Source organism: Canis aureus, chromosome 9 (genome assembly GCF_053574225.1).
Source record: "Canis aureus isolate CA01 chromosome 9, VMU_Caureus_v.1.0, whole genome shotgun sequence".
NCBI classification, from domain to species: Eukaryota; Metazoa; Chordata; class Mammalia; order Carnivora; family Canidae; genus Canis; species Canis aureus.
Window position 1 is genome coordinate 23,021,214 of NC_135619.1, and position 14,735 is coordinate 23,035,948.

A 14,735-nucleotide genomic window follows, 5' to 3' on the forward strand; every position below is an offset into this window, starting at 1 on the left:
TCTAGCAATCTTGGGGTGGAGACTTTTGGGTTTTCTATGTAGAGTATCATGTCATCGGCGAAGAGGGAGAGTTTGACTTCTTCTTTGCCAATTTGAATGCCTTTAATGTCTTTTTGTTGTCTGATTGCTGAGGCTAGGACTTCCAGTACTATGTTGAACAGCAGTGGTGAGAGTGGACATCCCTGTCTTGTTCCTGATCTTAGGGGAAAGGCTCCTAGTGCTTCCCCATTGAGAATGATATTTGCTGTGGGCTTTTCATAGATGGCTTTTAAGATGTCGAGGAATGTTCCCTCTATCCCTACACTCTGAAGAGTTTTGATCAGGAATGGATGCTGTATTTTGTCAAATGCTTTCTCTGCATCCAATGAGAGGATCATATGGTTCTTGGTTTTTCTCTTGCTGATATGATGAATCACATTGATTGTTTTACGGGTGTTGAACCAGCCTTGTGTCCCAGGGATAAATCCTACTTGGTCATGGTGAATAATTTTCTTAATGTACTGTTGGATCCTATTGGCCAGTATCTTGTTGAGAATTTTTGCATCCATGTTCATCAGGGATATTGGTCTGTAATTCTTCTTTTTGGTGGGGTCTTTGTCTGGTTTTGGAATTAAGGTGATGCTGGCCTCATAGAACGAATTTGGAAGTACTCCATCTCTTTCTATCTTTCCAAACAGCTTTAGGAGAATAGGTATGGTTTCTTCTTTAAACGTTTGATAAAATTCCCCAGGGAAGCCATCTGGCCCTGGACTCTTGTGTCTTGGGAGGTTTTTGATGACTGCTTCAATTTCCTCCCTGGTTATTGGCCTGTTCCGGTTTTCTATTTCTTCCTGTTCCAGTTTTGGTAGTTTGTGGCTTTCCAGGAATGCGTCCATTTCTTCTAGATTGCCTAATTTATTGGCGTATAGCTGTTCATAATATGTTTTTAAACTCGTTTGTATTTCCTTGGTGTTGGTAGTGATCTCTCCTTTCTCATTCATGATTTTATTAATTTGAGTCTTCTCTCTCTTCTTTTTAATAAGGTTGGCTAATGGTTTATCTATCTTATTAATTCTTTCAAAGAACCAACTCCTGGTTCTGTTGATCTGTTCCACAGTTCTTCTGGTCTCGATTTCGTTGAGTTCTGCTCGAATCTTTATTAACTCCCTTCTTCTCTTGGGTGTAGGATCTATTTGCTGTTTTTTCTCTAGCTCCTTTATGTGTAAGGTTAGCTTTTGTATTTGAGTTCTTTCCAGTTTTTGAATGGATGCTTGTATTGCGATGTATTTCCCCCTTAGGACTGCTTTTGCTGCATCCCAAAGATTTTGAACGGTTGTATCTTCATTCTCATTAGTTTCCATGAATCTTTTTAATTCTTTTTAATTCTTTTAATCTTTTTAATTCTTCCTTAATTTCCTGGTTGACCCTTTTATCTTTTAGCAGGATGGTCCTTAACCTCCACGTGTTTGAGGTCCTTCCAAACTTCTTGTTGTGATTTAGTTCTAATTTCAAGGCATTATGGTCTGAGAATATGCAGGGGACGATCCCAATCTTTTGGTACCGGTTCAGACCCGATTTGTGACCCAATATGTGGTCTATTCTGGAGAAAGTTCCATGTGCGCTTGAGAAGAATGTGTATTCAGTTGAGTTTGGATGTAAAATTCTGTAGATATCTGTGAAATCCATCTGGTCCAGTGTATCATTTAACGCTCTCGTTTCTTTGGAGATGTTGTGCTTAGAAGACCTATTGAGTATAGAAAGAGCTAGATTGAAGTCACCAAGTATAAGTGTATTATTATCTAAGTATTTCTTCACTTTGGTTAATAATTGATTGATATATTTGGCAGCTCCCACATTCGGGGCATATATATTGAGGATTGTTAAGTCCTCTTGTTGAATAGATCCTTTAAGTATGATATAGTGTCCCTCTTCATCTCTCACTACAGTCTTTGGGGTAAATTTTAGTTTATCTGATATAAGGATGGCTACCCCTGCTTTCTTTTGAGGACCATTCGAATGGTAAATGGTTCTCCAACCTTTTATTTTCAGGCTGTAGGTGTCCTTCTGTCTAAAATGAGTCTCTTGTAGACAGCAAATAGATGGGTCCTGCTTTTTTATCCAGTCTGAAACCCTGCGCCTTTTGATGGGGTCATTAAGCCCGTTCACATTCAGAGTTACTATTGAGAGATATGAGTTTAGTGTCATCATGATAACTATTCAGTCCTTGTGTTTGTGGACTGTTCCACTGAACTTCTTCTTAAAGGGGAATTTTAAGAGTCCCCCTTAAAATTTCTTGCAGAGCTGGTTTGGAGGTCACATATTCTTTTAGTTGCTGCCTGTCTTGGAAGCTCTTTATCTCTCCTTCCATTTTGAATGAGAGCCTTGCTGGATAAAGTATTCTTGGTTGCATGTTCTTCTCATGGCGGACCCTGAATATATCCTGCCAGCCCTTTGTGGCCTGCCAGGTCTCTGTGGAGAGGTCTGCTGTTACCCTAATACTCCTCCCCATAAAAGTCAGGGATTTCTTGTCTCTTGCTGCTTTAAGGATCTTCTCTTTATCTTTGGAATTTGCAAGCTTCACTATTAAATGTCGAGGTGTTGAACGGTTTTTATTGATTTTAGGGGGTATCTCTCTATTTCCTGGATCTGAATGCCTGTTTCCCTTCCCAGATTAGGAAAGTTTTCAGCTAGAATTTGTTCAAATACATATTCTGGCCCTCTGGCCCTTTCGGCGCCCTCGGGAACCCCAATTAAACATAGGTTTTTCTTTCTCAGGCTGTCATTTATTTCCCTTAATCTATCTTCATGGTCTTTTAATCGTTTGTCTCTTTTTTCCTCAGTTTCCCTCTTTGCTATCAACTTGTCTTCTATGTCACTCACTCGTTCTTCCACCTCGTTAACCCTCGTCGTTAGGACTTCTAGTTTGGATTGCATCTCATTCAATTGATTTTTAATTTCTGCCTGATTAGCTCTAAATTCTGCAGTCATGAAGTCTCTTGAGTCCTTTATACTTTTTTCTAGAGCCACCAGTAGCTGTATAATAGTGCTTCTGAATTGGCTTTCTGACATTGAATTGTAATCCAGATTTTGTAACTCTGTGGGAGAGAGGACTGTTTCTGATTCTTTCTTTTGAGGTGAGGTTTTCCTTCTAGTCATTTTGCTCAGTGCAGAGTGGCCAAAAGAAAGTTGTATTGGGAAAAAGAGAAAAAGATAGGAGAGAAAGAAGGAAAGAAAAGAGAAAGAGAAAAAAGAGGGAAGAAAAAAAACGAAAAAAAAAAAAGAAGAAAAAGAGAAAGAAAAAGAAAGGAGAAAAAAAGGGGGTGGGGGAAGGAAACAAATCAAAAAGCAAAACAAAACAAAACAAAAAGAACCACGGGGGAGTATCTTCTGATTCTGTGTACTTTAAGTCCCTTGGCTTCTCCTGGAAGTTGTCCGTCTAGCTGGTGTTCTGGGGGAGGGGCCTGTTGTGCTGATTTTCAGGTGTTAGCAGTTGGGGGAGCTGCTGTGCCCCTGCCTGGTGCAGGGCTCGGTGGGGGTTGTTTACCCCGTGAGGCCGCAGGAGGAACAGCCCCAGGCGGGGCAGCTCTGGAAACCTGGATTCAGCTCCGGCAGGAACTCCGTCTGCAGGGCCTGGAGGCTCCGGGGCGGGGCCGCTGATCTGCTCAGCTGGGGCAGGAGCGTCCTCGCTGTCCTGGGCCCTCCCGGCCTCTGCCTGTCCCGGGGGAGGCCGGATCCTGGGCTGTGTCCCGGCGCCCTGTGCTCCGGAGCCTGCGCTGGTGGATTCGCGCTCCCGCCCCGCAGCCCCCTCCGCGGAGCCGCCCCCGAGCCCCTCCGAGCTGCTCCTGGAACCGCGCAGCCCCCTCCGTACGGAGCCTCTTCCTCTGCCCGAGCCCCCCGAGCTGCTCCCGGGGCCGCGCAGCCCCCTCCGCGGAGCCGCCCCCGAGCCCCCCGAGCTGCTCCGGGTCCCGCCGTGCGCTGCAGCCCTTAGGGAGCTCGGCGCACTCTCCCGGGGCGCAGGTGTCTGTTACTGTCCCAGGGAGCCCGAGGAGATCCTCGCCCTCCTGGGTCCTGCTCCACCTCCCCGCGAGCCCCTTTCCCCCGGGAAGGTCGGTGCAGCTCCTGCTCCTCCGGGACGGGGCTCTCCTGTCCTGGGGACACTCGCCCCGGCCTCAGCCCGGCTCCTCGCGGGCCCCTCCCCCTTGGAGGCCTTTGTTCCTTTATTTCTTTTTCCCCGTCTTCCTACCTTGATAGAAGCGCGAACTCTTCTCACTGTAGCATTCCAGCTGGTCTCTCTTTAAATCTCAGGCCGAATTCATAGATTTTCAGGATAATTTGAAGGTTTTCTGTGCTTCTGACCAAAGGGTCCCCACACCTGCTTCCTTCGGTTCCATTAATCTGCTTGAGCGGCTCACCGACCTCAGAGACACCCGTTCCTTGCTAGATCTCCGGCTTACTGCGAAAGGCTAACTCAGGAACAGCCAGCTGGAAAAGACCCATAGGACCAGGTGGGGGGAAGGGCACGGGGCTTCCACGGTCTCTCCAGATGCTCCTCTCTCCCCAAATCACCACGTGGTCACCATCCAGAAAGCTCTCCAAACCCAGCCCTTTTAGGTTTTTATGGAGGCTCCATCACTTAAGCCTGATTGATTAAATCACTGCCCGGTGGCAACGGACTCCTGAATATGGATTTCTAAAATGATTTTCAGACATTTGTAAATACAGCAATTTATTTTTCAATATTTATATATTTTCACTTTGCAATATTGGTGATCAGGGATAGTAGTATTATGCTAAACAGTAGTAAGTACTCTGGGTATCTTATATTTTCTATTTTTGTTTAGTAAAATACTCTATCAAGTTAACAGTACTTTCTATACTTTCTATTTTAAAGTTTTATGGCTTTTCAGGATGCCTGGGTGGCTCAGGGGTTGAGAGTCTGCCTTTGGCTCAGGGCCTGATCCCTGTGGTCTCGGGATCGAGTCCTGTACTGAGCTCCCCCTGAGGAACCTGCTTCTCCCTCTGCCTATGCCTCTGTCTCTCTTTCTCTCTCTCTCTCTCTCTGTGTTTCTCTGATGAATAAATAAGTAAAATCTTAAAAAAAATAAAATTTAAGGCTTTTCAGCTTTTCCACATTTTTTGAGGCAGTCACATGATTTTAAACTTTAACTTATTAATGTGGTAAATTATCATTACACTTATGCTGATGTCGAGGTATCCTTGCATTTTAAAGGTAAAACTACTTGATTCTGACTGTATTTTTTGAGAACAGTATCAGATTTGGTTAGCTAATATTAAGATTTTAATGGAATATTTTATTTATTAATAATCAAATTTAAATTTAATTTAGGATTTTTGATTTAAAGTTCAAAGGTGAAGTAGATCTATAATTTTATTTGCATTGTATTTATTTGGTATTAGTATTAAGATTATATAAGCCTTATAAAATGATTTTGGTTTCTGTAACTCTTTCTTCTATTTTCTCTATAAAATATTTTCATTCTTATCAGAGACCTACAAAATAGAAATTGTCATTCTTAATTTATAGTTGATATAATTTAAGATGGAAACTATTATAATTTTCTCAAGGGCCAAAATTTCAACCAAAGTCTATATGATACCAAAGTCTATTGAACTTTTCTATAGTTACATATAACCTGTCCATATTCACGAAATATCCGTGAAATGTATTCCAGCCTGGTCAGGAACCAGGCTGACCATGTCTGCATCCTGACTGCCATTTGCCGCCTGAATGATCTTGATTACTGTATTAGAATGAGTGATATGAAATTACTGATATTTGGATGTTTTAATTTATAAAATGACAGTATCATATGATTTAACCTAATATTTAATCATTTGTATTCCTCAATTTCTTCATCTTTACTAGTGTGTTAATAGCATGAATCCTTTTTTTTTTAAGGAACATTACAAATCTATGTAGGTAGGTTTCTAGAATAGTTCTTGAATGATAGTAAGAGCCTAGGGCCAGTAGCTTATTATAATTACCACTTATTTTTAAAAGTTAAATCTAAGTGTGTCACCTTTATGTTAAATTTTTATACATCACATGAAGATATAATTTTCAGAAAATGATGCTGGATGGAGGTTCACACTAGTGTAGTGATTTTTACTTCAACATTAAACATTGTTTCAAAAAAAAAACATTGTTTCCAAAACAGAATGAAATTTTCTTACAAAATTTTGGATTTGAAGGTATGCAATTTTTAAAATTTTTATTTATTTTATTTTTTAAAGACTTTATTTATTCACAGAGACACACAGAGAGAGAGAAAGAGAGAGGCATAGACACAGGCAGAGGGAGAAGCAGGCTCCATGCAGGGAGCCTGACATGGGACTCCATCCCAGGTCTCCAAGATCAGGCCCTGGACTGAAGGCGGTGCTAACCCGCTGAGCCATCCGGGCTGACCTGTTATTATTATTATTATTTTTTTAATTTTCGCTTTTAAATAGTGAGGTTTTTGTTTTACCCATAATATGCATTGTTTTAATCATCTAATTCATTATTACTCATTTAAAACAAAGTGTTAATTATAATTGCGTCAGAATGCCAGCTTTGCATATCTACTTAAAAGCATTTCAGTATTTTATAGCTGAAAGTGTTTATTTCTCTTTTTAATTTTTTTTTTAGATTTTTAAAATTTATTCACGAGAGACACAGAGAAAGAGAGGCAGAGACACAGGCAGAGGGAGAAGCAGGCTCCATGCAGGGAGCCTGACATGGGACTCGATCCTCAGTCTCCAGGACCACACTCTGGGCTGAAGGCAGCGCTAAAACACTGAGCCATCGGGGCTGCCCAGAAAGTGTTTATTTCTAATTTAGAAGATTAATGTTTTGCAGTTGGGATACAGGAATGACAAACACAAGGGGATGACTGCAGAGGGAGATTTAGAGTGAATTCTGGCAAATAGAGCAACAGGCAAAATCTCTACTGGTTATTTTGTTGGTATTGTAGAACCAGATCATAAGCATTATAATTAAATTAGAAGAAATGTCCTAGTTCACATCAAACTGGAGGTTAAAGAGTATTTATCCTTAGTTTCAACTGGAATCCAAATTCATATTCACTCTGTTAACCTGCAATAGCAACATGAATGGAATAGATTGCCTTGTACATAAATATTTTTATAGATTGTTTTCCCTTTTATCCCAATTTATATTTTTCTTTATTATGATTTATTCAATTTTAGGTAACATAAGCTGCTAATAAAAATTCAAAAATATAGACTTGCTTTTAAAAAATTTCAGCTTAATTAGTGCTTTAAAAGAATGTCATATATATTTCTTTTGTCACTTAAGATAATTTCAAAATCTATAAGCTATTTTTTTAATATTCAGGTATACATAATATCCATTCAGTAGTTACTTTGTTCTAATAATGATAATTTTTAAAACAGCAAAGTTAGGATTCAGAGCCTGATTCAAGCGTGTTTGGATATATAAACACTCTCTTACCTCTTTTTAGAGAACTCACCCTTTCTGCAACTGAGAACTGCTGTGTAAGTGGAGTAAGTGGCCAACTGTGTGGCTGGCTTTCAGAGACAGTTGTAAACATTTTGCCAGTTGGCCAAAAACATCGTTTTGATTAAACTTTCTTCCACTGGATAAAACACTGTCTCCAGAAGGCACCTGTTAAAATCAGAAATGAATTATTTGCAAGGAGGACTATGCTGAACAGAATAGAGATGTTGGTTAAACTTATGCATATCGCCCTGGAGAGAGCTCAGTTCCTCAGATAAAGACATGAGGATACTACATGATGAAATTTTTGCCTGAGGAATTTACCAGGCACTGTAAACACAAAATGAAGTTCGAAAGAATAGAATGGTCATATTTGAAACATATGGAAGGGAATTATTTATCTGTGTTTGTTCTAAGGGATTTTGTACTATCACACACTTTCTTTTTTAACTCCTTCCCAGATGACCGTATGGTTCTGTAGGTAGGGTAAAATACAGTGTGGAGCCCTGAGCCTAAAAATAGAAAGCACTGAACTGGAGGTAGAAATGGGGAGAAGGTGATTTCATTTATGTACCTTCTAAGCATGAGATACTTTTAACTCTTAATCCCCGCTGGACATGAATTATTAAATAGCTAATAGTATAATACCAGAAAGATAACCATTAAAAATAATAATGTACCTGCTTTTATCACTATTTTTAAAATACTGTCTAGATATAAATCAATAAATTCTATAATTTATATAAGCCAATAAAATTAGGAGAAAAACAAAATAAAAGTTATAATCTTATTTTTGTATGTTACCAATCTACTATATGACTGCTAAATAATTAAAAATAATTATATTTGTTGTGGGGAATATGTCTGTGGTCCATGAAAATATATATTCTTGAGATATATAAACTCATCTTAAATGAGATAATCCAAATAATCCAGCTATTTCCCTGAAAATGTATTGTTTAATATCTGAATATTATTAAGCCATTCTTTATTTGATCATTTTGAAATTCAAGAAAGAAAATGACACTGATCTTGAATTGTGTGAAATTATTAAGGGGATGCCTGGGTGGCTCAGTGGTTGAGCGCCTGCCTTTGGCCCAGGGTGTGATCCTGGAGTCCCGGGATGGAGTACCACATCGGGCTCCCTGCATTGAGTCTGCTTCTTCCTCTGCGTGTGTCTCTGCCTCTCTCTCTTTCTGTCTCTCATGAATAAATAAATAAAGTCTTAAAAAAAAAAAAAGAATTTAAGCATAATTGCTTACATAACTCCAAGCAAAATCAGAATGAATTTGGTCATATTCCTTTACAACACCATCTTCAAAGGACAGAATTTATTTTGGGTAGTCCTATTAACCAAAATAAAAACAAAATCAGAAAATTTTCATACCTTTACATTCAATGAATACACTTTCTCTTTATTCAATGATAAAACTTTAAGCTTTTTATTCAATGATAACTTAAAATTATGATATAATACTTTATAGAAAATAGATTGCCTTTATTTTATTATTATTATTATTATTATTATTATTATTATTATTATTATTATTATTATTTTTAGATTGCCTTTAAACATGCTTTTTTCAGTATTGGCTTTTATCATTCCAAAGTTAAAGAGAGATTACAAAAGAAATAGAAAACATAAATACAGATATTCAATCAGAATATTATCACTATTTTTGTTCTCCCCAAAGTAGAATGCAATTATAGCTTGTTTTCAAAATGGATGGTTTGAAACACAAATCTCTAATATTTCCCTAATCATTTCAAAAGGAAATAAGTATCCTTTAAAAGTAATTCTGAGAATAGGAATGGTGTTTTTTAAAACAATGTTTACTAGGAGAGGTTTTGCTAATAATATGAGGATAAAATTTTTAAAAATCATGTTTTTAATGCTATATATTTATTGAACATCGATTATACCAAGTTATCTTGTAACTGTATACTTGAGCATACTTGTAAATGAGCATACTTGTAAATGTCTCCTCTCATCTTCTGTTTCTCCCTCTGTCTCTGTCTCTATGCCTTTGTCTTTAGTTCCTTTGCAATTTTGATATATAACAACACAATATGAAAAGATACTTAGCAATTTGTTTCACAGGTAATCTTTCAGCTATTATAAAATGGGGTAATATTTTATTATTTTTGTCTGCTACTAGATTAGTATATATTTACATCTGTGAAACTACTACCATGTGCGTGTTTGGTCGCTCATTCATCCACTGATTTTTTTTTTTTAACCTATACAATGTCTTATATCCACAGTAATCCCATAAGGTGTATTTTGTTAGTGCTATTTTACTTTACTTTATTTTATTTATTTATTTAATTTCATCAATAATGAAAGTAAGCATCTTAGTGCCTGAGTTACTTGCTTAAGATTCCATAGGAATCTTAACAGGAAAGATTTTAGTAGACTAACTGCCTGTCTTCTGATTCTCTCCTCTTCCTGGATAGCAGATGGACTAATTACAATCTATGAGTATACTTCTTTCATTTTCTTTTCTTAGAATTTACCTAAGCAAAATTGAATTGATTGAAATGCTTTACTTTGTATAGTATTTTGTATTCTGTCATATATGATAGATAAATAGGTAAATAAATAGATACATGTATATATGCATACATATAACCTACAAATATATATATGGATATATACATATTATATATAATATAATTCATTCGTTTATTTATTCATTTTTATTTCCTTTTATGACCACAATGCTCCTACCAAACTTTCAGACTATCTTCAATTTCCAAAACTTCTGTGAAACTCCGATTTACTCAATCCCAAAGATCCCTCCATTATTTCATAATATTAATGACAATGATAATAATAAATACAACAATTTAATGTTAATAATATCTGATATTTATAGAGGTCTTATTAATTCCAGTCACTGTCCTTTGTGTTTCATATGTAAAACTGCACTTATTTCTCAAAACTCTATGAGATAATTACTATCAATATGCCACTTTCACAGATGAGGAAATAAAGTCACAGGAAAATTCGTTAATCTGTTCAGAGTCACAGCTAATAGTGATAGCATTAGAATTCTAAGTTCAGGCAGTCTGACTCCAAGTCCATACCCCTAACCAATAGTCCTTACTTGTTTTTTAATAATACTTCTGCATTTACATTACTTATATCATTTTGCCTCACGTTATAATATTTTGAGTAGGCTCTCTATTACACATATTTTAACTTAATATTTAATAAGTATTAATCTTGCACCAGGAACTGCTATATGTGCTTAAAATATAGCACTGAGAAAGAAATGGTAAATGGAGGAAAGAGAACTTAAGAAATTTAACACTGATGAACTAAATGATTTAAAATATTGTTAACTATTATAAATACAACAAATATTGTGTATTGTAGGATATAACTTAAAGGTCATATTGGATTAAATGGTCATGGAAGGCCTCTCTAAAGAGAAAGCATTTGAGGTGAGATGAGCCCTGGATGAAAGAAGTTGCCAGGAAAGCAAATACCAGAGGTCAGAGTGTTCCCACACAGAGGGAACAACAGATTTAAAGGATGTTTTAAAATGAAAGGACTTTCCATGTGGGAGAAGTGAAAAGGAGGAGATGATGTTAAGAAATTAATTCTAAGAGAAAGGAAAGATCCACCTTATGGGTGCCTCATTAGTTTGATAGACGATTGGTTTTTATTTTAAACGCATGAAGTCATTGACAAGATGAAAGGAGGGAAGCGGAAGCGACATAAGCCAACTTCATCCCCCCTTCCTTTATTTTGAGGACACTCTCGCTGCTACATGGGACTATAGGGAAGCAGTGGAACCCATTAGAAAGCTATTGTAGATTTTTATGTGTGACTAATGTTAATACAGAAATAGGTAGAGAAATGGATGAATGTAGTTTTGAGGTGAACAAACAGGAGCTAATATAGTCTCTTAAAGGCAGAAACAATTATTCACTTTTATATGTCCAAGAGTGCTCTGAATATAGTAGACCTTTCATATTTCAATATATTGAGTGTGCTTAAATGGCAATTGCATCAGCTAAACTATTTCAAAGTTCTATTTTATTTCTAAAATACAACAGTAGTTTTAGAGTTAGAATGTTGATGTTTATATGTTGAAAGAGTTACTCTAAAAATCTTTCTAAAAAGTGAAGTAACTCTTGCCTGCTTTCTCTCTATTGGCTAAGAGGAAAATTTATAGCACTAAATCTATATATTATAAAGAAGAAATGTCTAAAATCTATAATGTAAGCTCTCATCTCAAGAATGTAGAAAAAGAAGAGCAAGAGAATTATAAATGGTATAAACCTATTAAAAGAAATAAAAAAAAGGAAAATAGAAAAAAATGAGTGAAACAAACATATGGTTCTTTAAAGGTATCAATAAAATTAGTAGATTTCTAGCAAGATTGACAAGTCAAGAAATGGAAGACACAGAGCACCAACATAAGGCATGAGACATATGACATCATTACAGCCCCTGCAGACATGAAAAAGTGAATGGCTGAATATTTAAAATATCTCTACAAACATAATTTGTCAATTTAGATGAGATAGATAATTTTGTTCAGAAGCACAAACTACCATAATTTACCCACTATGAAAAAGATACTTTGAATAGTGCTGTAACCATTAAAGAAGTTAGTCATAATTAAAAGCTTAAAGAAATCTCCAGGTTGGGATATTTTCTTTTTTTTTTTTACAAATTTTTAAACATATTTTCTGTTGTGTATGTTTTTTTTTTTTAAGATTTTATTTATTTATTCATGATAGACAGAGAGAGAGAGAGAGAGACAGAGACAGAGAGAGAGACAGAGACAGAGACACAGGCAGAAGCAGGCTCCATTCAGGGAGCCTGACATGGGACTTGATCCTGGGACTCCAGGATCAGGCCCTGGGCTGAAGGCGGTGCTAAACCGCTGGGCCACCAGGGCTGCCCTCACTGAGTAATTCTACAAGATATTTAAAGAAGAATTAATGCCAAATCTCCACAATCTCTTCCAGGAAATCCAAGAGAAGGGAACCAATGTCAAATCATTTTATGAGGCCATAATTTCCCTGATACCCAAACCAGAAAAACAAAACAGTACAAAAGAGAAAACTACAGATAGATGTTCTTGAATAGTACAGTGCAAAATTCCTCAAAATATAAACTACTGAACCTGATAAGTAAAATATATTATCATATATTGTATGATAATATAAAAAGTAGTGATATGCCATGACCAAATGGATTTCATTACAGAGATGCAAGGCTGGTTCAAAATTTAAAAATCTGCCATATTAACAAGTGAAAGAAGAAAAATCATATGATTATGTCAATCCATGCAAAGAAAGCATTTGACAAAATTCAACATTTATTCATTATAAAAATTCTCAGATATCTAGATTTGTATAGGGCAAGTTTTACAATTCGATTAATTTGATAAGGTATATGTAGAAAAACATACTGAGCTCTATTCCTTGTTTCCCTTCTCTCTCTTGCCCCTGCCCCTCAGTACCAAAAGACTTGCAGCATTTTTACTTTTATCTTCTCTCTCTCTGTTTTTTTTAAATAAAGATTTATTTATTTGAGAGAGAGTGAGTGTGTATGCTTGCATGATCAATGGAAGGGGCAAAGGGAGAGAGGATCTCAAGCAGATTCCATGTTGAATGTGGAGCCAGAAGTGGGGCGGGATCCCACTCCTGAAATCATTACCTGAGCTGAAACCAAGAATCTGACACAAAACTGACTGAGCCACCTAGGCCACCATTACTTTGCTCTTCTAAAGCTTTTTGTTTGGCTTCTTGGCTTGGTCGATCATACAGTTTCAGAACTCAGCAGAAACTTTGAAGGGACAATCAGATGAGCTTTGGGCTTAGGTTTTTCTTTCTTTTTTTTTTTTTTTTTTTCCTTTTCCACTATGATTCTGACACTTCCAGTCTCACATTTTTGTCTCCTTAGTCCTGCAATACTGCCAAAGCTGTTTTCTCTGTCTCTTAGTATAGTCCCTCTTCCTGGGTTCACTCCCTAGATCCTCAGACTCTTATGTCCAGATTTGGTGAATGCTTCAAGGAAAAAAATCAAATGGCTGAAAATTGACTCACTGATTCATGACTCCCTCTTCTTTAAGATTTTGTCTTCTCAATTTTTGGCAGCCTCAAAGACTCTCCCTTATAATCAGAAATTCATTTACAATTATTTTTATCATAGCTTTTCCAGTTGTTTTCTGTTTTTTTTTTTTTTTTTTTCTAGTTCTTGTTTTTTTGTTGTTGCCTCTTGTTTTCTGCTTGTTTTTAGTTTCCAACAAAATTGCTATGTCTTGTAGTACTGGGCGGGGGGCGGGGCGGGGGGGGCTGGAGTAAATTCAGTAAGCTATTGGTAGCTGTTGTTTATCAAATTGCAAAAGTTCCCCTACAGTCCCAAACCTTTGGCTTGCTGCAAGCTACATTATCTTAGCTGGAAGTAGAATCTTAAAGCAGAGGTTTCTCAAAGCTTAGAGAAGTAATCATGTAGAAGTGACACGGAAGTGAGGAAGACACTGATGCATTATCTGATCCTGAAGAATGTGAAGTGTTGGAAGAGTAGTCTCAAAAAGAGTGTCACAAAGGAAAACTGAGTGTCAGTTAATGCAATGATAAAGAAGGAATAGTTTGCAATCATTGTAGAGAACTCTATAAAATGGAACCCAAAACAACAGTAAAACACATTTAACTGTTTTTGCCTCACTGCTTTGTTTCATTAGGCTTGTTATTTCCATGGTTTTAGGTTATCCCTAGTACGGTTTATATTCTTGCCATTAGACCTAGTGATCTGTTTGTTTAGTTATAAGCCAAACCATATATTGCACAGTTTAGATCCAGTCATGTTCTCCATCAGAAGTTCTGAATGCTGTCCTTTTCAAGTAGATTATGTTCAATGGAAATAATTCACTGTTTGAAAACACAGAAAAAAAATTAATATTTATGCTGTTTATAGGTGAGAATGAATGATTTCCAATAGGGATTTTGGATTTTCAAATAATAGTCTTCATTATTATAAACCAAACCTACTTAACACACATAGATATTTTTAAATAGTTTTAGTATACTACTGTTTTAAGGATTCAGGCTAATGCAAATCTCAGTACGATGTTTACATGATTTCTTTAAGTGAAGGCCATAAAATGCATTAATTACACATGGATATAGGCTAATTTTCACATGTATTGTGTATATTTTTGATAATATAATATGTCACTTCAGAGTTTTGTGGATTTAGGTTGGCAAGATTATATTCCATTTCATACAGTCTTAAACAAATAGGAAATGT

General features: G+C 36.6%; 2 long non-coding RNA genes across 7 annotated transcripts in view; one reads left to right on the top strand and one right to left on the bottom strand.

Annotated features, from left to right (window-relative positions):
- The window catches only part of LOC144320506 (uncharacterized), a 148,075-nt gene that overhangs the window by 35,232 nt on the left and 98,108 nt on the right, over window positions 1–14,735 (top strand). The window lies entirely within an intron of this gene.
- The window catches only part of LOC144320507 (uncharacterized), a 63,195-nt gene that overhangs the window by 4,060 nt on the left and 44,400 nt on the right, over window positions 1–14,735 (bottom strand). The window contains exons 3-4 of one of the 2 annotated variants that reach the window (XR_013386134.1): window positions 8,722–8,805; window positions 7,473–7,627 (exon numbers count right to left, since the gene is read on the bottom strand). This is a non-coding gene — a long non-coding RNA (uncharacterized LOC144320507). The remainder of the gene's footprint in view (window positions 1–7,472; window positions 7,628–8,721; window positions 8,806–14,735) is intronic. The other variant, XR_013386133.1, reaches the window with a different exon arrangement.